Raw genomic sequence first — 26,524 nt, forward strand, 5'->3', positions numbered from 1 at the left:
AATGGCGGGCGGAGCCCCGAAAACACGCGGAGCACTCCACAAATGAAAGAACCGCTTCGCGTCACTCCGCTGACCAGTCGACCCGATTCAAATCCGCCTTTGGTGGAGGTGGATTGGGTCACTCCGCTCTTGCTTCTATGACCCAAAATGGAGCGGAGCACAGCCCTAGAACACACATCTCTTGGGCTTGGGGGGGGGGTTTGTTGTTATTGTTGCTGTTGTTGTTTACAAATTAAGCAGGATATTCCTCCTTTATGCTGCAAGGCATCTCCCTCTCCTGTGCACAGACTTTATGTTTCTTTAATGATCACACTGTTCCTGCCAGGATCACAGCTAGAGCCGCTGTTGCACTTAAAGTGAGTGGGTGGGGTGAGATGGTCAGTGTATGAACAGCCCTCCTTAAAGCCTATCCTCAAGTCCCATCTGGGATAATGAAAAGACGCGAGGCAATGTTATAAAATCCTATAAATAAATAAATAAATAAATAAATAGCATCCTAACCATACTGAGAACTCAATAAAACAATCACTTCAAATATGAGGTGATATAAATCTTATGCCTGCACAGGTAACCCACTCAATTGCTTTTATTATCGCTCAGCCTAGCTCTATTTATTACCGTCTGTGGCCTGTGTGAGGGATGTTGCGCAGAGGGTGGTCTCCCTATGCAATCCTATCCCCTCGAGAGGCAACAATCGGCCCATACAGAGGTGGATTCCATGGGGAAGGGGGAGGGGACCTTGACAAGCCCATCTGTCTGCATGAAAGCCAATCAATAACTTCGTAACAAGAGCTCTTGTTGCTGGGAAATGGACAACACGATAGTCTGATACTGGTGGACCCTGGAGGGGATTCTCTTCTGGGAGGCATGGCAGAGGAAGCAGCGTAAGCCGTGCGCTCACAGGAACCGGAGAACAGTACCTGCATTTGTCCTGGGTGGAAGCAGAAGGAATAGTGGCTTGTGCACCAGGAAATATCTGCAGCATTGAAATCTCCAAGAGAAGCACATTTATAATATCTGCATTTCACATTTTAAGCAGTTCCCATTTCAAGTTTAGTTTTAGCAGAAGTTGAGAAATATATGCATTTTTCAAAGACATGTTGTGCCATTTTGGCAGAACAGTACACACTGCATCCCTGTGCCTTTTAAAAATGTCTGTCATGGCTTAGGCTGTCCCTGCTACACCCAGGTATTGTAGGTGTATGTATGTATATATATCTGACACTCACCCTTTGTATCTCACCCCCTCCCCTCTTCAGATGACCACAGTTTGTTCAGGAGATACGTGGCTTCATGATAGTTTTAGCTGAGCCTTACAGCATTCTCCCCAGGCTACTTTTTCAGCAGAGCAATTGTGTGGTTGTGATCCAGCTGTTGTACAAGCTCTTCCCTTAAAACAGCCCTCCTCTTTTGTTCAAACCACATTTCCCCAGTATTTTGTCTCTAGTGCTTCAGTTGTGATAGCTGCATGAAAGGAATGTGGTTTCTCAAGTGTGGTGGGAATCTATTGACTAGAATCTGTGCGATCATTATGGTGTACAACCCAACAACTCTTCGCCCATGCTGGCCTCATTCTGAGTGCCTTCTTTAAAAGTTAGATTTTATTTTATTTTTATGTTCCCTCATTTCGACACCTCAAAAATTCTTTATAGGGGCTGGGTGCTCCCTCACTGCACCCATAAAGCACAGGAGCACACACCTTGTTTTTAAGTTAATGAACAAACAGTTGGTTTGTGTGGGCAGTGCTCAAATAGGTCCAGTTAGCGAAGGGACGAGAACAAATTAGACACACAGGCATAGCTGGGATAATAAATTGGCCACAACTTTATTGACTCACTTGAATAGGCTTGGTGGAAGCATGGGGTGTGGATCCTGTAATCAGCAGCCCGCCTCCTGACCTATTCCTCTTTCTCCAACACAAGCCAGGAACACTGGTAGTGGTTGGCGTGCATGCCAGGGGCATACCATGGCACAGACCGCTAACATGAAGCCCTTTCCACCACTCTGACGTGGCCAGCTCACAGCCTCCATGGTGGTCTGGTCTTGTGCAATGTCCCCAAGAGCCCTTATGGGAATCTTCACTGTGGGGGAGCAGGGAGCCCAATCCCACCCTCCCTCAACAATGGATGCATTACATAAGTTGTGACAAAAGTTATAAAATGGAGCATCCACAAAGAATTTACTAATAGTCCAGATCAATTTATTTACAATGGAATTAATCTTGCAATGGGGAAGGCAAAAACCAAAAACTCACCTGCACAGTCTTTGCCAATTTGGATGCAGGTAAAATTCCTCCCTAGCCCCACTTACTGGCAGCTACTTCTGCCACTGCAAGACATCTTATTACTGGGAGTGGGTGGGTGGATAAGTCAGAAATTGCAATCCTGCAGCCACATGTGAGGTCTTCCTTTGGGAGTCTCAGGTTGAACTGGAGGCAGAGCAGATCTCAATCTGCTGGGTACACCTCTTTGCCCCCCCCCCATCAAAGTGCTTATTGGCTCAGTAGTCCCCTCCTAGGAAGAAGTTGTTGCTGCTGCTGAAGTGGTCCAACCGCTCCTCACCAACAAAGCTTGCTGAATATCTGCATTTTTTGAAAGCTTCCCTCTCTGTCCTTAACAAGGTTTATTTTGTCAGTCTTTCCATATCCTCTTTTTTGGATTCATTATTTTAAGGCTGTGCCCTTCCTTCCAATCCAGTGCTGCGTTGTCTATTTCCCATGACAGTTGTTTTTTTTTAAAGCATGGAAAATAAGTACAGTTGTAACACACAGAAAGGTAACCCACTTTAGTTTCATTAGGCCGACATTACTGGTACAGGATTGGGAACAGCACAAATATAGCACCAAATAGAAATATGTGTTTTGTATTGCCTGGAAAGGTTGTATGACGATAGCATTTCCCTCAGCCTTGAATTGTCTAGAGGCAGGAGGTACCAGTCCTTAGGGGTTCCAGAGATTGTCTTTCTAATTCAGATGGAAGACAATGCACCTTCTGTTTCCCAGGCCTTGGGTTCAAGATTGTAGCAAACTACCATAACCTTTTGCCATTGTCTCTTGATGTTATTATCTTAGTGCATAAGAAAAAAATGGCCAGGCCTAGTCTGTCTAGTCTTAGGAGGAGATGTGTTCTGAGGAACACCTTCTCCAAACCCAGTTCCCACTCTTGGAATCCTTTAAATGGAAGTGGTAAATACGTTCGCAGTTCAAAGAGACAGAAGGAATTGGACATGAAAAGCATGCCTGCTTAGGCCCATGTTGTCAGACCCCTAATTCCTCCACCCTCTAGAATGCAAAAAGGAATGCCCCTTTGCAGTATAAAGGACAGCCTTCAGTAGGCGTGGCAATTAGCCCAAGACATCCCTCCTGCAAGACCAATGCCCCTCCTTCCCAAAGGATGGGAAAGGAAAGAAATACCAATTAACATAAAACTATCACTAAACGTAAGAAGGAAGTGCTAGGTTTTTGAAGGTTAGAAATGTAGGAAGTCCTTAAGCTGGGTGCAAAACTGTCACCTGACAACAGAGGAATCTACATCACAAATGCAGCACTACCAATGAGGTGCCCCAGTGCTGAATATCTACAGGTATTCAGATTTCCCTGAATACCTGTAGAGGGCACCAAGATCAGATTTCCCCTGGCTGGTACCAGGGCACATATAGGTGAAGATGCTCCTGAAGTGACAGAAGGGGGTTTAATATGTTTCCTTCAGCCTGCTCTTGCCAAGAAATGGGCAGCAGAATTTTGCAGTAGTTGCACCATTCAAACTGCCATCTAAATAGATCAGTATTTGGGATATATGTTATCAAGGCCATGTCAGCCTCAAGGACTATGACACAATGAAATATCTTTTGTTGGACCAACTAAATATTAACTATTGTTAGCATTGATACAACACCATAAACGTAGGGGAAGAATATGCATTCAGTTGAGTTGCATGAACTTACGCTTATAGTATCAGTGAGAAAGATTAAATGGAAAGGAGGAGGAAGAGAAAAAGGTTTATCATCATGCAGGCATTCTGGGAGGAGGTTCCAACTGTAAGGAACAGCAAAGGAGAAAGAGTGATTTAACAGGACGCAAGACTGTCATGGAGCTGGAGCACCAGCCCTCCAATGTGAAATGGAACAAGATGGAGAATGTCCCATTTTTTTTACTCATGAGTAGGCTGCCACCATTTCCTCTTTTAAAAACGCCTCGGCAGGGGCAACAAAGAAACTTATAATGTGCAAGTTTTAACTACCTGAGCAGGGAAGGGGCACTCTTTGTAAAGTCCCACCTGACTATGGACAGCCAGAGTCCAATCAGTGATTCCTTTAGGCTCTCATACTAGGCATGTAGTGTGGTCCACTCTGTGGGTTAGGCAAATGAATTAGTCCATTCCAGAGACCCAATTATAAGGTACCCACAGAAAGAAAAATAAACAATGTTAAATAATCTTCTTCTTAGATAGGGTTACAAAGCATCAGGATTGCTAGACCCAAGGGAGAGGACATTTTTGAAATGCCTCTTTGCAAAGGTGTTTTTTGGTAAGAGAAGTTATAACCAAGCACCAGTCTCGTTGTCATCCCCAAAGATTCAAGGGCTGAGCTGACAAGGGGTAATGAGGACTGACCAACCAGGTATCACCATTGTAAAAGTGGAAGGGGTGCTTTAGGACATTCCTGCTGAGACCTATAAAGTCCACCATATACACTGAGGGATACTGACCTTCAGTATTTGCCAACAGCTAAGTCAGTCGGTACAGGAGGCATAAATTGTAGCTATCTCCTCTTGGGTTCTTGTCAGACAGGAAATGAAAATAGAACAAGGGCCATTATTTAGACTAGGGGTAGGATCCAACAGTGCCTGACCACTATCAATGAGCCCTGCCAGCTCATGGTGCACACCTAGCTGGCCCCAGCAGCAACAACAGCAGCAACAGCATTAGCACTACCGCTTGTGGCTGCGATGCAGAACTTCTGGGGACAAGCCCCCAAACTTCCAGAAATGGAAGTTTCTAGAAGGGGCAGGTCACACCTTCCAGAAACTTCCATTTCCAGTCATTTGGGGGCTTACACCTGGAAGCGCTACATGCAACCCCCGTTGGTAGGGGGCTGTATGTATGCTGCTGCTGCTGGAGCCAGTCACATGTGCACTGGGACTGGTGGTGCTTGCCAGTAATGGCAGGGCACTGTTGGATCCTGCCCTAGATTTTCCCATTTTTTTAGGCTATTTATGCAAAATTTGTTTGCTTGTTTTCTTTGGGGCAACAACACAAAATGCAAACAAAACATGTCAACTAAATATACAACCAAATGTGGTAGTTATAAGGCAACCTGTAAATCGAACAGGTCGTTAGAGAATGTTGCTCAGATCTGGACATCTGTGGGACAGCTGACCGTCAGTTATTCTAAATCCAAGGTGATGGTATTTGAAAACAGGGTTTCAAATCAGAAATGGACATTTGATGCACATGTCTTAGAGCAGGTATGCTTTTTAAAAATATTTGGGGTGCACTTCGATGAGATATTTCCTGAAAATATCATTTCGCTGCCACCAAATTATCAAGTTCTATGATTTGGCACTTTTTTTTATACTAGAGGCACCCAACTAGTATACCTTGCCCTTAATGTCTATGCTGCCCAAAACACTGCATTTCAGTTAAAACTGAAATATATGCATCATTTCATAATCAAAACAACATAAAGTTTTACAACTACAGAAAAAGTACACAATATTACTTTTCAGCCATGTTTCATGACTTCAAGTTGTTCTTATATATAATTTTAAATCAGCATGTTTAATATTTCTATTGAAGATATATTAGAGGCAAAATAATAGGATTTCATGGCAATTTTACAGAAGTCCAACAGGTGTTTATTCCTGGACTCTAAATTGGCAAAAGGAGTAACTGGAGATATGTTGTTGATGCACATAAAGTTGGAGCAAACAATGATGACTTAGGCCATAGCTAGACCTAAGGTTTATCCCAGGATTGTCCTGGGGTCAAACCTGTTCATCTAAGTGCCACACAGAGCATCCAGTGCTCAGGCAAGGACGAACCCAGGATGATTCTGGGTTAAACCTTAGGTCTAGCTATGACCTAAGACTTCAAAGGAAAACCTTTAAACTGTTGTATCCCAGACATTTCTTAGCTAAAATTTGGCCCTTGTATGACTCTCACCACAGAGACTCTTTATGGAAGATTTCATGAAGCTGAGGAACACACAGTCTTGTTTATGATTAGAATGTTTAGGCATTAGCATCTGCTGAAATAATTGTGGTAATGAATTCAGAATTCTGCATCATCATCAATTGGATCTTGAATGTCAAGGGAATTCTCCTTCATGAAAGTGTGCAACCAGTGCTTTTAGAAACCCTGTTGTGTTACTCTTACAAGCCGGATAATTTTCATCTGCATGAGTGTTGACTTTAAAACTTTACATCCTGACATTCATTGTTGTTTGATATGTGTAATGGCCTTGACTGGAGAACCACTTTCATAACCAAAGACAATTAAAACTTTGTTAAGGATTTGCCTATTGAAGTTTCTGTTTCCAACTTCTTTTGCTTTAGCAGTATTAACTGACACCATACTATTGACAGCATTCCTTCATTTGGAGTTGCCTTCAAAAGTAGTTCGTTTGTTTTTCGCATGATAGTTGAATGTCATTCTTGTGTCTTTTTTGTCACATTATTCCTTAGCACCAGTAGCTTCCTTGCGATATTCACTGATTCCATATCATACCTTTGTTATATCTTCCACTGAAATATTAATTTTAGTGCAAACTGGATGTGGCAGCATTCAGGAAATGAAGGCCAGGTTTCTGTCATGCCACTACTGCTTGTAGTGGCATAAAAGCCCCATTTTTGTCTTTTCATCAGTTCTTGTTCTTTGACTTGACTGGAAGAGACAATGGGCTCATCTACACCAAGCAGGATATTCCACTATGAAAGCAGTATATAAAAGGCAGGAGCGACACCACTTCTTTATAGCATTATTATTATTATTATTATAGCAGCATTGAAGTGCACTGCAGGATCTACACTACTGCTTTATAGTGGTACTGAAGTGCACTGACAGCTGTTGGGGCCTATGACACATCTACACCAAGAAGGATATAACACCATGAAAGTGGTATGAAAGCGTTATGTGTCAATGGGCCCCAACAGTTGTCAGTGCACTTCAATACTGCTATAAAGCAGTAGTGTGGTTCCTGCTTTTTATATACCGCTTTCATACTGCTTTCATAGTCGAATATCCTGCTTGGTGTAGATGAGCCAAATACATTACATATCAGATTGTCATATGATATGTAATCAATTTTCAAATGATGTTTAGACACCAGGATGGGTTTCTTGAAATTTGTTCCTGTTTTGAAGATAATTTGCATCTCAGTGTAGCACCTGTGACCAGACCTGCAAAAAGGTAGCATTTCTGAAGCAACTTTGAAGTGCAGCTCCCATTGGTTCAGCCTTTATGAAGTGCTGTGCGATGGCTACCAAGTCCGTATACTAAAGCTAGAGTCTCACTATTACATTTCACTAAAGTTCGCTTGTTTCCCTCTCCCTTTTTCCTTGTGTCCTGTCTATTAGATTGTAACTCTGTGGACAGGGACTGATTTGCGTGTGTTTTAATCTTTGTACCGTATCTAGAATATTTTAGTTACTTCATAAATGGTTATTACAATATTATAGCATGTATCTATTTATGTAGTGGGTTTTCGAGTAGAGGAACCTTGAGCAACCAGTCTTTTTCCTTGCCCTTAGCCCCCTGAACCCATGAAAAGCCCTCCCAGAGAACCTGGGGGCTCTCTGTCCTGAACAGTGTGAGCTCTGCTCCTGAGGAGGAGGACCAATCACCCTAAATTAGGCAGAGGCATCTCACACAAAGTGCCTTCATTCAATTTTGGGCCACTTCCTTCTCCCACTGCATCCTTCCATAACAGAGAGGCTTTGGTGGGGGGTGCAGCGGGGAACTGAATGATCAGTTGCATATGCTTCCTTCTGCTTAGGCAATCATTCGATAAACCCAATTAATAATAACAATAATAACAACAGCTTTGCCATTTCATTAATACTGGGTAGTAGACTGTGGCATCTAGGTCAATACTTGAACCTTTTGATATCAAGCTATTGAAAACATACTTCCATTCATTTATCTCTTGTAAAGTCATGAGCCATACTACTTTTTTGGGGGGAAAGCAGAGAATTTAGAGCAGGACCAACAATAAGATGTCATCAGAACTCCCCTTGGGAATGCCTTATTCCTCACTTGAGTGAGCGACTCCATTAGGAACTGTATTATCTGCTCCAAAAGGTTGTTATTAGGCTGGTACCATCTACGATGTCATCAGTGGATCCCCACAAATTCATCATCATATGAAACCCTTCAAGTGTCAGTACAACACTTGAAATAGCACATTCAGTACCTGCTATGTTCATGTCCTTCCATCAAGTTAGATAATCAAACATAAACACAGATTTTTTTAAAAAAATCAACAACAGCAACACCTTGCTTTCCTGATCACTTAAAGTTAATAAAAAACAATGTTCATCGCTTGAGGAAAAATCTGTCATCAGAAGAAACACAATAGTAGCTTTTTCAGGATGGTTTCTGGTTATAACTGTTTGTAGTTTTTTTTAATTATTGTTTACTAGCAATAATTTCCAAAGGTGTGGCATTCTGATTTCTCTACAACAATTGTTTAAGCAGATGATAATGTCTGAACAATGGGAGGTTGGGAGTGGAAGGCTTGGGCGTGGTGGTGCGGACTTCCTCATATGCCTTACATGTTTACAATTTTATAATGCCTAAATAGGACTTATATGATTTAACTGCATAAAATCTTGAACAGAGAATCTCTATACTGAAAGCCGTAATGGCCAAATTCTAAGAAGTTCAGCTAAAAATGGCAGAGATGTCGCAATTTATAGATTTTTTTCCCTTGAAGAGTAGTTTTCACTTGTTTGTGCCCATTATTTTGTGTACCCATAATATTCCTCCAGTTTTTCCTTTTGTAAATTGAGAGTCTATTAAAATTTCAGAAAAATAAGCACCTGTTGGACTTTTGTAAAATGTTCATAGAATCCTATTATTTTGACTCTCTCAAATCTTCAATGGAAATATTTAACATTCTAGTATGAAAACAGATAGAAAAAGTAGATATCAGAACAACCGGAAGTCATAAAGTGTTAAGTTGGAAAGCCAGCATTCTCAACCCTGTGGGGAGCTTTCAGGGCTACAGGAAGCCCTCCTCCTCCTCCTCCTCCTCCTCCTCCTCCTCCTCTGAAAGCTGCCCTCTGTGAGTAGTGGGGGATGCAGAGTATTTTCAGATACAGGATGCCTGGATAGGGCTATGTTCTCAGATAATATCAGCTACTATTCCTGTAGTTGTAAACTTCTCGTTATGAAATAATACATATATTTCAGTTTTAATTGAGATGTAGTTATTTTGGCAGACTTTTGGAATTTTTACCTTTCAATTGTCTCAGCATCACATGACTAACAGATTTGGTTTCATGACATACCTTCTTCAGTTTTTTATGTTGCTGTCCAAAGGAAATTTCAGCTGGCTGCTTTTGTCACTTTTTCCAACTTAGGCATCTACAATGCTTTGGGATAAGCTTTTCACAGTCTAGCTCCTTCCTATCTTTCCTGTCTCATCTCACACTATTGCCCCGCTCGTGCTCTTTGCTCCTCAGATGCCATGTTTCTTACCTGCCCAAGGGTCTCTACTTCTCTTGCTCGGCTTCGTCCATTTTCTTCCACTGCCCCTTATGCCTGGAAGGCTCTTCCAGAACATTTGCGAACTACAAGTTCAATCGTAGTTTTTAAAGTTCAGCTAAAAACTTTTCTTTTTTCTAAAGCTTTTAGAACTTGACTTTGACCTTACTTTTATACTGTTAGTTTTACTCTACCCTGTGCCTGTTTGGTGCATTCTCTTCCCCTTCTTATTGTTTTATTATGATTCTATTAGAATGTAAGCCTATACGGCAGGGTTTTGTTATTTTATTGTTTTACTCTGTACAGCACCATGTACACTGATGGTGCTATATAAATAAATAAATAAATAAATAAATAAATAAATTGGCCTAACATTAGCTTGCACTTGAAATTTCATCACAATTGGCTAAACACTGTGGCTGCAAGAGTGAGTTTATGCTAGCAAGAAGTTGGTGCTAGCCATCTTGGTTACCAACCTTGCTTTTGCTAAAGTATATTGCTTGGGTACTGACTGATTTGCATCCAGCAGGTCTAAAACAGTATTTGAATATGTGAAAGTGGTAATCTGAACCCCCTGCAGTGGTGTATAGTGTGAAATTAAACACCTCATGATAAAGTGAGAGAGAATCCACCTTGGTATTTGACCTTGGAAGACAATTGTGGAGGAGAAAAGTCTGTGTTTCCCATCTCTTAAACTAGTTTTATGACCTAACCTCATGCAGGGGCCAAAAGTACCTTCATGCTTGCCAGAATCCTCATTCCATTTTCCCTCTCCTTGGGTGTCTTGAGCTGGAGAGAGCTGGAGATGACCAGCATAGAAGGCTCATACTGCTCTAGCTTCAGCTTTGTCTTACAATCCTCCCACTCCTGCACGGCTGATGCACTGGCAATAAACCTGGCCCAATAATGTACGGTTGCATTGCCGTCGTTTCCTTCCTACATACCCACTGTCTCTCCCCACTCCCCACACAGTGTCAACTGTGAGACTGACACAGGACTCCACAAGTGCCATGGTTGTCCCTGTTTACCTTGAAAATGGAGGGAGATAATAAAGAACTAGCTTCAGCCTCCTGTTCCATCCTTTCTTACAACTCATCCCTCAGATATAAAATAATGTTCAAGGTATCTTTTCTGTGGTGATGAGCTTTTATAAGCTGGGTGAAATGTTTTCACCAGAAACTTCTATGGCATTAGAAGGGTCTGCAGGACATGTTTTGGGGCAGGCAGGCAGAAATTGCTGGAAGAGTTGAGACAGGCAAGGCAGGAATATATTCTATAAGCATGGGCAGAGAGTGGTTTAATGATGGAAAGGAATATCAGAGGACACAACATATTCTGAGGGTGGAAAGTTGTACAAGCCACCTTTCTGAAACAGGAAAATGAGACCCATAAGTTACAGGGACCAGTGTCTCATTCTACAATTGATTTATCAGTGAGTACATCAGAGAATTTTGAACACAGCAAAATGTACCAAGATGTAGGGGACGAACACTGGACTTCTTACTGTTCCTAGCAGATATTCTTCAGACTCATTAAAATTATTTGGGTCATAAACTGGACGGATGTTTCAGTGAGATCCATCACAATGCCAAGAGCTCTTTCCTGGTCAGACACCACTATCTTAGATCCCATATGTGGTTAGGATTTATTTATTTTGCCCCAAGGTGCATCACTTTACTCTGGCTTACATTGAATGTCATTTGCCATTTTAATTCTCATTCCCCAAATTTGGGGAGTTCTTCACTGTCCCATTTTGTTTTAACCACCCTAAATAATTTGGTGTCCTCAGCAAACGTGGCCACCTCACTACTCATCCAAATCTCCAAATCATTTAGCAATAAGTGAAAAAGCACAGGTCTCAATACAGATCCTTGGGGGACCCCACTGTTCACATCCCTCCCTTGTAAGAATTGTCCATTTATTCCTACCCTCTGCTTTCTGTTCTTTAGCCACTTACTGATCCATAAGAGGAACTCTGCTCTTATCCCATAACTGCTTAGTTTGTTCAGGAGTCTTTGGTTAGGAGGTGTCAAAAGGCTTTTGAAAGTTCAAGTAAACAACGTCTACCAGATCACCTTTATCCACATGATCGTTAACACTCTCAAAGAACTCTAAAAGGTTAGTGTGATGGGACTTGCTCTTGCAGAAACTATGTTGATTGTTCCTCAGCAAGACCTGTCCTTCTGTGTGCTTGATATTTTTAACTGTAGTAATGCTTTCAACCAATTTACCCAGAAACAGATATTAGGATAACCAGCCTGTAATCTCCTATATCCTTCTTTAAAAGTGTGTGTTTCTTTGGTCATTTTCCAGTTCTCTAGTACAGAGGCTGATCTTAGGGACATGTTACATATTTTTCGTAAATCAGCAATTTCACATTTGAGTTCTTTAAGGACTCTCAGATGAATACCATCTGGACCTGGTGACTTTTTAAATTTTCAGTTTGTCATTTGGACAATGAAAAATATTGTCACCTGCATCCCCTAGGGATGTTCCCCAGCTCCTGTCAGCTTTAAGTTTGTTGGCATTTCTTGACTGTTTCAATTCTGCAGTTGTGCAGATATGAAAACTCATAAATTATCAATTGTGAAATACTAGAGACATAGCTGTGTTAGTTTTTGTTTTGTTTTGTCGAATACTATTACTTTTTCATGTTATCTGATAAAACTGATGACCAGCCATCAAAAACCATATGATTGTCAAACTATCTTTCAGGAAACCCTGAGTTCCATGGAAGCTTAAGAGGGAAGCTTAACAATGAGAAGATCATTAATGACATACAAGCTTCCCTGAAAGACAGCTTGCCAGCACTACTTATGTCCATCTACATCAGGGGTGCAGAACCTTAAGGTTGTGGGCCAAACCCAGCCCTCCTGGATCCCCCCAGATGGCCCCCATCCCCTTTCCCCTGAACACCAATCAGATTTCCTGGCTTTTGTACAGTTTTTCCCACTTAAATGTATAAATGCTTCTCCTAAGGCTTTAGTTACTGACAGTAAGAGTTTTAAGCTAAAATAGGCTCATAGTTTTGGTTATTTTGGCCCTGCCTCTTTTGCCTTCAGAACAAACCACCACTGGACTGTTCTGCCTGAATGTTTCTCTGAAGTAAAATTTGGTGCTTGGTCTGAAAATGGTTCAATACCCCTGCTCTACATTGTGTAGCCAGAAAGGGAATGTTGAATGTGTTTAGCAACACATTCTCTGTTCACAATGGGTGATGCTGAAACTTAATAGTGCCCCTTATGTGCATCCAAGCATATGCCCCAGAATCCTTTGCCATGTACAGTGATTCCATGATCAACATACAGGGCTTCTATGGCAGATTAGGGTTCTCCCCAAAGTAGAAAGTTTGAAAGCAAGTGTAATATATCATTGTATATCAGTTATCAGTACTGAAAAAACTCAAGACCGTTACATGTCAACTACCAAATATTGCCAAATATCAAAGGCATCAACTATTGAAATCAAATGCAACTGGGTGACAAACACAGACATCAGTATTTAGTAAATACTTACTATACAGAGGATAGCATACAAATTTTGCAGGAGACATTTTTGAAAGAAAATCCTTTTCAGCTTTAAACTTGGCTAGATACTCTTATTCATTCATTTATTCATTTATTCTATTATTATTATTATTATTATTATTATTATTATTATTATTATTATTTCTATACCTCCCCATAGCCGAAGCTCTCTGGGCAGTTTACAAAAGATCAAAGCATTGAACATTAAATATCTATATAAAAAAAATTAAAAACATAAAAACAGACAGCATACAAAGACAACATCCATTTAGGCCTCCAGATTAGCAGACACAGCAGCAGCCTTAGAGAGCCACTCAGTGATTATATGGCAGCAACAGGAAGGAAGGAAGGAAGGAAGGAAGGAAGGAAGGAAGGAAGGAAGGAAGGGCCAGTCCTAATTCTACAATTGTCAAATGACCACTGTCTTGTGGTTAAGCCATTACTCATTGGCATAGCTAATTTATTTAAAAGTGAGTAGAAGATAGAATATGATTTGTCTGATTAGAAATGAAGACTGAGGAGAGAGAAAGATTAAGCTGGATCAAATGGTGTGTGCCCCCAAGACCCTTTGACTCACAGTCTGCAACTGTGTGGATTTGAACTGCTTGAGTGTCCTTGCCCATCTAACTCCCCACACCCAAAGCTACGATGTAGTAATGAGAGTCCTTGGAGGCCAAGGGCCTCCTGCAGACTGACAGGAGGGTATGCTTTTAAGTGCCCCACAGAAGGGTGGACAGAGCCTCACTCATAAGTTCTCAAACTACTGAAAGGAAATTCATTTCATGGCCTGTGGCTGCTTAGAAAAGGCAACTCGAGCATATGTATGTGATAAATGTTAACTGTGTATTAATCGCATTAAAGAGGACCCTATAAACTTTTCATTTCTAATTAAATTCCAGCCGCCAATTCTGCTGAAGAAGGCACACTCTGAGCCTTTGTTTATGTGGAAAATTAAAATGCAAATACAACAGAATTTATTTTCATTACCAGAGTGATATGCTAGGCTCTTCTATTTAACAGCCTCCAATTATTTTGAAGCCAACCTCCTTTCTTTTCTTTTTTTACTTCCAAGTTTTCCCTTAGAAGTTGCCACCCTGAAATGGAAGGTGAGGTGGGACATAGAGAGGGTGACCAGTGGGGAAAGCAAAGCCTTCTTCACAGAATTGTGTGCATTCAAGGTCAAACACAGAAGAGGTCCAGGAGAGAAAATGCAGTAGGTAGAGAGAGAAGAATGAGAGAGAACAAAGAGGCAGCAAAGGCAGCCAAAAGTTGTTGCTGAGAGTTTTGCTATTAAAATACCATCTCCAAATACTATGTAGATCTTCTGGATGAAGGAACAATCCTGATACTGTAAGCTTTGTCATTATTATTATTATTATTATTATTATTATTATTATTTATTTATTTATATAGCACCATCAATGTCCTTCTGAGAGAGCTTGTGGTTATAGACTGCATAGATTGGAAGACATTTTTCTACTGTTGCTTTCATATCGTGCAACAACTGTTGACAATGAGGAATTGAACTTCAAGCATTTTAGGGCCGAACTAGACATGACAATGGCTCCTGAATTTGTTCGTCATGTGTCTGTCTTGTTCATGTATAACTCACAGAGAACTCTACTTCTAACATTAAAAGGGTTATGTATGTGAGAGGTGTTGAATGCTTCCTTCTCCCTCACCTCAGCCCAGCTCTGATGCCAGCAGTGAGTGAAACTGTGGGAGAAAAGTGGATGGGGCAACAGAGCACTGGGAGATAAAGGGAGAAGATTCAGCTATGCTCACCCACATGCCTCATATTAGACTTCTCCCACCTCTCACTGCATAGGTGAACAGGTTAGGCACATGTGCAAACAATCATGGCTATTACTGTCACATCTTATTTGGGCCTTATTTAGGGCTTTGTTGCTATATTTTGGTATATGGCAATCTGTGCCCCAATCAAGCAACTATCGTCTATGTGAAGGAATAGCTTTCCACATGAATTTTCTGCACTGCTTTGATAGATGCTTGCTGCATAGGGTAAAAAGATCACAGCCAGCAATGTAGAGATGCGTACAGAATTCCATGTGTCAGCTAGTACAAAATATACTGCTTATCATTATCTCCTTTGGTTTACAGTGGTAAATAATCATTATTCATCTGCAGTTATGTCCTCACCTCCATCAGATGCAATTCATACTATTTCAACAAGAATCACATATAATATTTGACAGTCTGCATGAACCTAGGTCAATCCCACCAAACTATAGGTATGAGGGAGTATAGCATGCAGGTTGCAGGTTACTGGGCCTGTGCTTTGCTCATTACTATCAGTTGTTAAGGGGCTTTCAGTATCAGGCTAAATGCAACACTTGTGAACATGGACTCACACATTTTCATGTATGAAGTATACTCATCAGATAACTTATGCAGACAAACACACACAAGTGAAATGTACACGTTTTGCTGTTAGTAGCATTCACTGCAACATGACTGAGCCAAATGATCTCATAGGTAGGTATGTCGATTAAATTGCAAATGGAGATTATAGAAGATGCACGTACCCTTGGGGCACACTCGTATATTACCTACAGAATCTTTCAGTATGGTCTCCCACCCAAAGAGGGAATGCAACATGGCCTGCAAGGAGGAAACAGTTGTATTACAGTTTCTTGAACACAATGAACCTCATGAAATAAACTGCAGTCAAAAAAAGCAAATTAATTCTCAATGCTGTCAGGAAGCTATTACAAAAACCTTACATCATTATTCAGTACACTGGAGTCCTGGGACTACCAGCTAACTCAACACTGAAGATAGGGAATTACAAAATAATATTGATAGAATCAATGAAACTGGCACACAGGAAGCAGAAGTGCAACAATGAGTATTAACATAAAGTAATGTGTGCCCAGAAAGACAAGACTAAAGAAACCATTTTTTTAAACACACAGTGATAGTACAAATTGCTGAGGAATCCCAGAACAATAGTCACAAAGCAACATGCATTAGGACTAGCAAGGGCATTAGGACTTTTTTCACTGAGTGACTGGAAAGTGACCTCAACCCAGAAGGAATTCAGGGTGGAAAATCAGATGTGGCACCAAGACAGAGTTGGCACCAAGCCAGTACATGGGTTAGTTCTTAATTACATTTATATAGAACATGTTAACGTATAAAGTGTGCTGCAATCCTTATTCGCATCACCCTCACAACAGCCCTGGGAAGTAGGTCATTGCTATTTCCATTTCACAGGAGAATGGCCTGAGAGAGAGAGTGTGTGTTCAAGGCAAACCGACTCTTTGGGTGCTCCCAGATGGAGGGCTCTTGGCATTACCTACTGCAAGGCACTGTGCAGCTGTACCATCCTTCCCTCCTTAACAGATGTTGCTGTGATAAGAAAAAAGACAGAAGGAACAGCACAACAAGAGCCTCATCTGGAAGTGCCCTCTCTGTATTTTAGAACTAAGACTTATTTCACCCTGAACAAGCTCTCCGCAAGCCCTATAGAAATAAAGAGGATTATAGTGAGTGGGGCCTGTGCTAGGGTGACCATATGAAAAGGAGGACAGGGCTCCTGTATCTTTAACAGTTGTATTGAAAAGGGAATTTCAGCAGGTGTCATTTGTATATATGGGGAACCTGGTGAAATTTCCTCTTCATCACAACAGTTAAAGGTGCAGGTGCCCTGCCCTCTTTTAAATCTGGTCACTCTAGTATAGCTCCTGCAGCTTTAACTGCTGTGATGAAGAGGGAATTTCACCAGGTTCTCCACATATACAAATGACACCTGCTGAAATTCCCTTTTCTATGCAACTGTTAAAGATACAGGAGCCCTGTCCTCCTTTTCATAGGGTCACCCTAGGCTGTGCACTCTGTTCATGGCAGCTTTTCTCCTTTGGGTTTGTTAATTTTGTTTTGCTGAAAGAACATGCCAATAGGCCTATACAAAGGAAATTATTTATATTCATATTGGTCATATACTGGGCTAAAATCCCAAGTTGTTAGCATGCTGCTGGCTTAAATATCTATTCTTGCACTAGCTATCAGCCTGATCCATGCTTTGAAATCAAGGTTTTCAAAGCTACTGAAGTCTGTCTCAGAGCCCCACCACCACCTGTGTGGATGGCAAATGCCATATGCTGCTACTTCTTCAAGGCTGGCATGAGACTGCAGCTGGGTAGTTGTCACTTGTCACTAAATGCACATGAGTGGAAGGAGACGTATATTGCTCCTGGTTTCAGACATAGAGCTTTATCAAGTCTTTGACATAATATGAATCAGCTGATACAAAAAAAAAAAAGGAAAGGAAAGAGGGAAGAATTGAATGTGTGGATGCTTGTGGTGTATCCAGGAATTCCCCTTCCTCTCTCAAATGCTTCTGTTTGTTGTGCCATTAAAAAAAAGCAACCTCCAAGTCCTCATGCTTGGTGTTCTGTGAGTATTGATTCAGTCTGCAAGCAATTTTAATATTTCTTCAGGGACTTTCCAGCAACAGCACAAGTCATTAATTCATCCTCCCAAATTGCTTATTCAATAGCATGAACATGGCTCCTGAATAAAGTCTCAGAATTTATGTGACTCATACGAATCAGGAGGTCAAGCAACTGTTATGGAGTGAAGTTAAAAATCCAAATAAAATATTGACACTTTTTTGGAGGAACGGGAGGAGGAGATGAAAGGAAGCAAAGGTATTTAAAACAGGGGCTTGCTGCCATGCCCCCAGGATAATGAAAGGAAAGAGATGGAGGACAAGTTGGAGTCTGAAAAATCAATGGGATATATGGCACATTCACTTAGTATTTCATAATTCTTTCTTACGTACACAACATCCTGCATATACATAGAAATATAGAGATATACCTAGCCATAACTATATTCTCTCAGCTATTGAAACATACACACAAATAAAGTCCAAGAGGTTATGAAAGGCTAAAAATAAAAATAAATAAAAGCCCTTTGTACTCACACTCAAACAAGATATTATTTTTCACCGACGCAGACTGGGCACATAATCTGCAGACTGGTAACACAGAGATCAGTGAAACCCACAATTCTAATAAGCATTCGTATGGAGAAGAAATAGGCTGGCAACTATAGCTCACTGGCAGAGCACCTCCTTTGCATGTAGATGGTCCCAGGTCCACTCTTCGGTGCCTCCAGTGGTGAAGAAGAAGAAGAAAGAAAGAAAGAAAGAAAGAAAGAAAGAAAGAAAGGGGTGCCAGATAATGGGCAAGACCTCTGCCTGTTGCTCATCAGAGTAGAGTCAGTAAACAAGGCGCATCCAGATAAGGCTTTTATTATGCAATCACCCTGTCTCATTAATGGAATTTTAGGGGCGGGGTGTCCAAGTGATGGAGTCTTCCACTTGTAACTCTTCCATGTTTCTCCACTGCTTCTTCTGTCTCTTTTCTTACCAGAAAAAGAAAAATCTGTTAAGGAGGAAAAAATGGAGTAAATGCACAATGTCTTTTGATTGGTAGCACTAGCAGTCATCTGTCTAGAAACAGCCCAGGCTAGATGGGCCAAGGGACCTAGTATAAGACAGCTTCCTGTGTTTCTAAGCAATATGTTAGAATAAAGTGGGCCCCAAAAGACCACATTCTATTGGTGTATGAATTAATATGTGATGTACAAATTATGTAGACTTCATCAGTTTTTCTGCCTCCGGAAGAGGTTTGAGCTATCTCCTCCAAACACAGCAATAGAGGAGGGCCAAACTTTCATGAAAGGAGAAACCCAAAGAAACAGCTAAGCATATCACAAGCCCTAAACCCTAATCACAGCTCACAGAATTGTGCAAAAGCTTCAGAGGCTTACTAAGATTCCAAAGAACTGTGCACTCCCCAAACTAGCCCAGGACACAGCTCAGGGGAGGGGGTAAGGAGAACCACCAACCCTTGATCTGGGCTGGCCCATGTTTATAGCTCCAAGGCCTTTAAGGGAACCTTGCTCTATGTGGGTGAGCAGAGAACCCATCCCTGCTCCCTCTTGGCTAAAGAGGGAGCAGGCCTCCAGCACCTGTTACAGGTTACATCAAAGTTGTCACAAAGCTAACTGCAGCCCCATAGATGCAACAGAGAAACTCTAAATACCATTATAGCCATTTGTGATTCTGGGCTAAAATTCCTTCCCAGTTCCATCTGAACTGGTGGATAATGGTGTGGTCATTCCAATCCAAAGCAACATGAAACAGCACATTAAGCAGAGACCAGAGAGGGGATGGGGTTGTTCAAGGCAGAAAACACAATGGTGAGGTGCTTGGTGGGCTTTTATACTTTCCCAGCAGACCAGAGAGATGACTTTCGCCTTATGGTCCATCTGGGTTGACTCCGCCCCCTCCCTTCTAGCCACTTCCTGATTGGGGAGCTGATGGGAGCCAGGCAGCCACCTGATGCCTTGGTAGTGGCAGAGCAGTCTGTACTCCCCCTCATCCTGCACCCCTTCATGAGCACAAAGAGGAAGTCCAGGCATCTTATAAGAATATAAAAACTGCTGTCCTGAATCAGACCAAAGGCCTAGCCTTTCTTGTCTAGTCCTCGGACACCTTTCTTAATATCCACTGACATGTCCTTCCTCACCTCCCACTTTTTACTTTTTATTTTTCTTAAGTAACAAAGTTTCTTGCCAGCAGCTGGGCTTGCTTCAAAGCGAAGGAGGGCCTCTTGCTTCTCCCATACATGGGGCTCAGTGACATCCTTAGAACATGAAGATGGCTGCAGGCTGATGCTTTCATTTGCAGTGTGCCGATTTTGTGGTGGTGCCCAGAGCACTTTCTCAAATCTTCAAATATGCCCACAGAACCAAAAGATTTAGCTGCCCCAATCTAGTCCATCGTTCTGTCTTGAAAAGTAGCCAACCAAAATGTCTATAGTAGCTCACAAGTAGGGCATGAAAGCAAGAGGGGATCTACACTAGTATATGAAACATTTTTACAGTCAATGAACGTTTTGTTTTTGAACGATTTAAAACACAGCAGTTTTTAAAATGTTTACTTACTTTTCTCTTTCCATGGGAATGCATTCCTTTTGGCCACACTAATAAGAAAAGAAATCTGTTTGTAATTACTTCCTCTTCTCTCTGAGACAATCCTCCACCAGCCTGCAGCCTCCCAAAAGTGAAACTGGAAGTGGCTGCAAAAGGGAGAATTGAAAGAAAAAAACGGCTCCAACTTTGGGCGCGGAAATTACATAAACACGCCCCCAGGAATGCGATTGGCTAATTAAGAACTACAGGAAACCCATTTAATACAATAAAATCGGCTACATCATACCAAATAGAACGACTTATTTCAGAGAAGTTCAAAATAAAAACCGGAGAACAGACAACAATAAAACGTCACATACTGAACGTCATGTGGCAAAATACTACCAAACGCACACTTAAAAACGGTAAGACACGTTCTAACTTGACTAGTGTAGATCCCCTCCAAGTGTGGCCACTCTCTGGTTTGTTCCCATCCTCTGTTAGTCCAAGGTATTCTGTCTCTGGAGATAAAAGAATTGAGACGGCATCTGGGAAATCAATCTAGCCACTATCTGTTTGGGGAGTATGTCTTTCTCAAGATTAGTCTATGTGTGGTGGCAGCCCAGAAGAGTTTAAGTTGTGTGAGGAGCGCAGAAGAGTTGCTCTGTGGAAGAGTGCTTAGTGGAGTGACCACAGCATGAATGGAACTTGCCATGACGCTGATGGTAGGAAATACTTTTAATAGTGTGTCAACTAAAGTTGCCAAGGAGATTTCAGATCTCATTCATTACAACGAGTACATTACTATGTAACTGAACATGATACAATGTGTAGGTTTAATTCAGAACCCCTCAGGCAGAGTTTGGATGGATGGACTGATGAATAGATACATTTATACTAAGTATACATACATTATATCACTCTATTGATTTTTGAAAAGTTCCAGGTCTGCCAAGCTGTAATGAGATTTTTGAACTTTGGGCTGTGATCAATGAAAGGAATATTATTGGCCTGCAGAATTGATATAACCCCCTCTCCATGGACTGTTCTGCTCCCAGGCTGCCCCCTCCCCCCCTCCCCCACGTATAGGATTCCATCAGACACTTAACCTCTTTTAGAGTGTCATCAGGGCTAAAAGGAATCTAATAGTGACACAGGACTTGTGCGTAGCTCTCCGGCACTATTGCTTTCCTGTCACAAATAATTTATAGCTTTCTATTTCCATCCCTTTGCCTGCACCCCATTACTGCTATCTGGGACGGCTTCAGGAGAGGGGCCATGAGGACGGAGGTAGGATCAATATGCTCACACAAGCATAACCTCAGGGTGCTTTTTGGGAGCAAGGAAGGAACAGTTGAAATAGCTGTCCCTTTCTGTTTCCAAGTGCAGGATAGCTCTAGAACTTCCTTCTTCCAGTACAGGCTTTGTGGGACATCAAAACCACAACATACGACTATGCTGCAGGCCCCAGCCAAAGGTCCATCCAGGCTAGCCTCCAGTTTCCCGTAGCAATCAGCCAGATGCCTCTGGACAACTCACAAGGGCACAAAGGCAATAGCTCTCCTCTGTTGTTTGATCCCAGCATCTGCTACTCTGAGGCACAGTGTCTCTGAATGTGGACGTTTCATTTGGTTATAATGCTTAAAACCTGTTACTGGAGCTTTTGTCTAATAAATTAGACCTTTTGTCTAATACATTAGACTATGTGAAACTAGTGGCTTTTTCATATCTCATGCTGCAAATGAATTATGTGTGATAATTGTGCACTATATAAAGAATACTTTCCTTGTATGTGTCCTGAACCTAATGCCAATCAAGTTCATTGGGCAACCCCAAGTTCTAGTATTACCTGAGGAGACAAATTTCACTGCAGTCCCCGCTCTCTCAATCTCAGCTTTCTAAACCTCTGTCATGTCTCATCCTTTATTCACCTTTTCCCTAAACTAAAAAGCCCAACATGCTTTAGCCTTTTCTCACAGGGAAGGTGTACAACTCCTTGAAGCCATTGGGGCTTTCTGGGCAATTTTCTCCTCACATGTATGTTGAAATTGATAGCCGTGATCACCATTTCTAAATGGTTTGGTTCTACTTAAACAAGATACTGGGTCCCATTAAAGGTTAAATCCTTTCTTGTCAGTTCCATGATTAATTGTGCCTTAGAACACTTATTTATCAGTCTACAATTTCAGATTAAAGACAAAATGCCCATCACCCATTTGATGTGAGTGTATTAGAAATCACCCATTGTTATAACTTTGCATACTTTGGCTGCCTCTGATTTCTCCATATATCTCCAGATCACCATCAAAATGTTGCTTGGAGTGTGAGTTGTGTGAAATGCTATGACCCCAAAACTATGTTACTGGTTTTCCCCCTAGTATTTCTGCCTAAATGGATTATATGGATAAATGAGTTTCTTTTATTACTTCTAATTTATTAGACTCCACGCCCCCCCCCCCCCGTTCTTATTCACTTCCTCATCATCATCTTTGTCTTCACCTTCTTTTTACTATAGAGCAACTCCATACAACCTATCCTGTTCTTTCTGTAGATTTTATATCCTGGGGTGAGTGTATCCCACTAGTGATCGCAAGCAGTTCCACTCGTTTTCTTGTAAATCCACTACATCTATATTTTCTTGTTAGACCAGATGCTCTTCTTCACCCATCTTGGCTTGGAGGCTTCTAGCATTAATATATAAACACCTATATATTGTGTCCCTTTTTATTTGAACTTACTGTGTAATCTGTACAGCACCATGTACATTGATGGTGCTAAATAAATAAATAAATAATAATAATAATAATAATAATAATGTGCTCTTCTATGCTCTTATCATTTGAGGATAGAGGGCATTTCAATCAAGGGTGCAGAGCTTTTTCGGTCCCGTTGGCCACATCCAGGGTTGACTGGGGGGCAGGGGCCACACATATGCATGTGCACACCGAGAGACAGATGCTGCCGCTAGTTGGGTCTGTAGTTTCTCCACTGCCGCTAGTGGGGTGGGGAAACTTTTTCCACTCTTAAGTGGGGATACTGGAGAAATTCGAGATGAATTAAAATGAGTTTGGATTGCTAAAGGTCCGACCAGTGGCATCTGCTGTGGACTGGCCTCCTCAGACTGCGCGGAGTCCGCAGACTTCCAGATATATTTCTTTCTTTTTTACCTTTCCAAAATGTACACAAATTAATTCACAAGAAAATACACAATTTTCTGCTGAAACATGTCCATGCTGGAAAATACATGTGGGGAAAAGTCAAATGGAATGGGGGACAATACGCTAAATATTATGTACTAACATAATTTGTGTATATTGTTATGAACTTTCTTATGGAATTATTTGTGTGCTTTTCCGCACAATGGGGGTGGGGAATCGAATCCATCTTTGAACAGATGCAGGAACGAACTACACTGCACACTCCACAATACACACGCGAGGCAGATTTCCCCAAATCTTCTCTATTCAGAAGTAAGCGAAATTGAGCAACTCAGCTAGGGTGACCATATGAAAAGGAGGACAGGGCTCCTGTATCTTTAACAGTTGTATTGAAAAGGGAATTTCAGCAGGTGTCATTTGTATGTATAGGGAACCTGGTGAAATTTCCTCTTCATCACAACAGTTAAAGCTGCAGGTGCCCTGCCCTCTTTTAAATCTGGTCACTCTAGTATAGCTCCTGCGGCTTTAATTGTTGTGATTTGTGTACAAATGATACCTGCTGAAATTCCCTTTTTCTGTGCAACTGTTAAAGATACAGGAGCCCTGGCCTCCTTTTCACATGGTCACCCTAACTCAGCAGCACTTTCAAATTTCATCCTCAGTACCAACCCTCAGATGCACGCATGGGCAGCATGTCTCCTCACAAGTTAGCAGGGCAAGCAGAGCATGCCTCTGCAGGGCCAGGCTTAGAAGTAAGCAAGACTGAGGGCTCCATCTGATGAGCGTTTCATTGCACACTCGTTCCTGGGCACTCACGGAATTTCCCCAGGTTTCTCCCATGACGTCGTCTGCCTCCCGCGTGCCTTCCGCCCCTTCTGGACTTCCTTGCACCACAAGAAAAACCAGAAAAAGTCCTGCTGTGTGTGGGAGAAGCAGCGTGATTACAGCATCTGACTGAATGGGCCTTGTGCTCCTTGTTTACTTCCTGTTTTGAAACAGGAAGTAACTGAGTGAGGAAACCAGGAGCAGAGAAGCCACATTAGGGAGCGTGATCCCCCCCCCCATGTGATGGAGCCCCTAATCACCCAGCAGCTTCCTCCCCTCCCCCTGCCTTCTCTCTCCAACAGGGAAAAGCTCTCTCCATGTTGCCTTGTTGGGAGAAGAGGCAAAGCCTGGGGAGGGCTCTGGAAGGGAAGTGGGAGCCGTGCTGCTGGCTAAGCAGGCTGCACCAGGAGTAGCCATGGGCAACAGCTTGTACACCCCTGCTTTAGAACACCCTTCTTAAGGGCTGAGAGCCCTCCTAAACTGGAAGCTCTGCAGCTTGTCAGCTTTTCTCCAGAATTGTTTTGAATTTTGAATTGTTTATTTATTTATTTATTTATTTATTGCATTTCTATACCGCCCAATAGCCGGAGCTCTCTGGGCGGTTCACAAAAATTAAAAACATTCAAAGTATAAAACAACAATATAAATCCATAATATAAAATACAATATAAAATCTCAACCAGATAAAAACAGCAGCAATGCAAAATTACAAATTTAAAACACCAGTTAAAATTTATTTATAGACTGTTAAAATGCTGGGAGAATAAAAAAAGTCTTCACCTGGCGTCTAAAGGCATATAATGTAGGTGCCAAGCGAACCTCCTTAGGGAGCTCATTCCACAGCTGGGGTGCCACAGCAGAGAAGGCCCTCCTCCTGGTAGCCACCTGCCTCACTTCCTTTGGCAGGGGCTCGCGGAAAAGGATCCCTGAGGATGACCTTAGGGTCCAGGCAGGTACTTATGGGAGGAGGCGTTCCTTCAGATAGCCTGGCCCCAAATCGTTTAGGGCTTTAAATGTTAATGCCAGCACTTTGAATCGGGCCAGACCTGGACTGGCAGCCAATAAAGCTGGAAAAGGACTGGCATGATGTGGTCTCGTCAGCAAGTCCCTGTTAGTAACCGTGCTGCCCTGTTTTGTACCAGTTGAAGTTTCTGGACCATTTTCAAAGGCAGCCCCACATATAACGCATTGCAGTAATCCAAACGAGAAGTTATCAGAGCATGGATAACTGTAGCTAGGCTATCTCTGTCCAGATAAGGGCGTAGTTGGTATATCAGCCTAAGCTGATAAAAGGTGCTCTTTGCCACTGAGTTCACCTGTGCCTCAAGTGACAGTTCTGGATCCAAGAGCACCCCCAGACTATGGACCCGATCCTTTTGGGAGAGTGCAACCCCTTCCAGGACAGGGCAAACACCTCACCAGACAGATGAACCACCTGCTAACAGTACCTCCGTCTTGTCTGGATTGAGTCTCAGTTTGTTAGCCCTCATCCAGTCCATTACCGTGCCCAGGCACTGGTTCCGAACAGCCACTGCCTCACCTGGATTTGATGAAAAGGAAAGGTAGAGCTGGGTATCATCCTTATATTGATGACACCTCAGTCCACATCTCCGGATAACCTCCCCCAGCAGCTTCATGTATATGTTAAACAGCATAGGGGATAAAATAGAGCCCTGTGGAACCCCGTGGCTTAGGTGCCCAAGGGTCTCTACTTCCCTTGCTCAGCTTCGTCCATTTTCTTCTGCTGCCCCTTATGCCTGGAACGCTCTTCCAGAACATTTGAGAACTACAAGTTCAACCGTAGCTTTTAAATCTCAGCTAAAAACTTTTCTTTTTCCTAAAGCTTTTAAAACTTGATTTTGTTCTGACTTTATACTGTTAGTTTTACCCTACCCAGTGCCTGTTTACCCTACCCTGTGCCTGTTTGCATTCTCTTCCCCTCCTTATTGTTTTATTATGATTTTATTAGTATATAAGCCTATGCGGCAGGGTCTTGCTATTTACTGTTTTACTCTGTACAGCACCATGTACATTGATGGTGCTATATAAATAAATAAATAAATAAATAAATAAATAATAAGGTGCCACGGCACAGAGCAATAATCCCCCAGCACCACCTTCTGGAATCGGCCATCCAAGTAGGAGCAGAACCACTGCAACGCAGTACCTCCAACTCCCAGCTCAGACAACCTATCCAGAAGGATACCATGGTTGATGGTATCGAAAGCCGCTGAGAGGTCCAGAAGAACCAACAGGGTCGCACTCCCCCTGTCCCTCTCCCAGCAAAGGTCATCCCACAGGGTGACCAAGGCAGTTTCTGTTCCAAAACCAGGCCTGAAACCCGACTGAAATGGATCTAGAT

At 42.1% G+C, this 26,524-nt stretch overlaps 1 protein-coding gene across 2 annotated transcripts in view; it reads left to right on the top strand.

Moving 5' to 3' along the window:
* Window positions 1-26,524, top strand: part of PAX2 (paired box 2) — a 211,185-nt gene that overhangs the window by 33,541 nt on the left and 151,120 nt on the right. The gene's annotated exons all lie outside the window — the stretch shown is intronic.

This window comes from Elgaria multicarinata, chromosome 8 (genome assembly GCF_023053635.1).
Source record: "Elgaria multicarinata webbii isolate HBS135686 ecotype San Diego chromosome 8, rElgMul1.1.pri, whole genome shotgun sequence".
Lineage (NCBI taxonomy): Eukaryota > Metazoa > Chordata > Lepidosauria > Squamata > Anguidae > Elgaria > Elgaria multicarinata.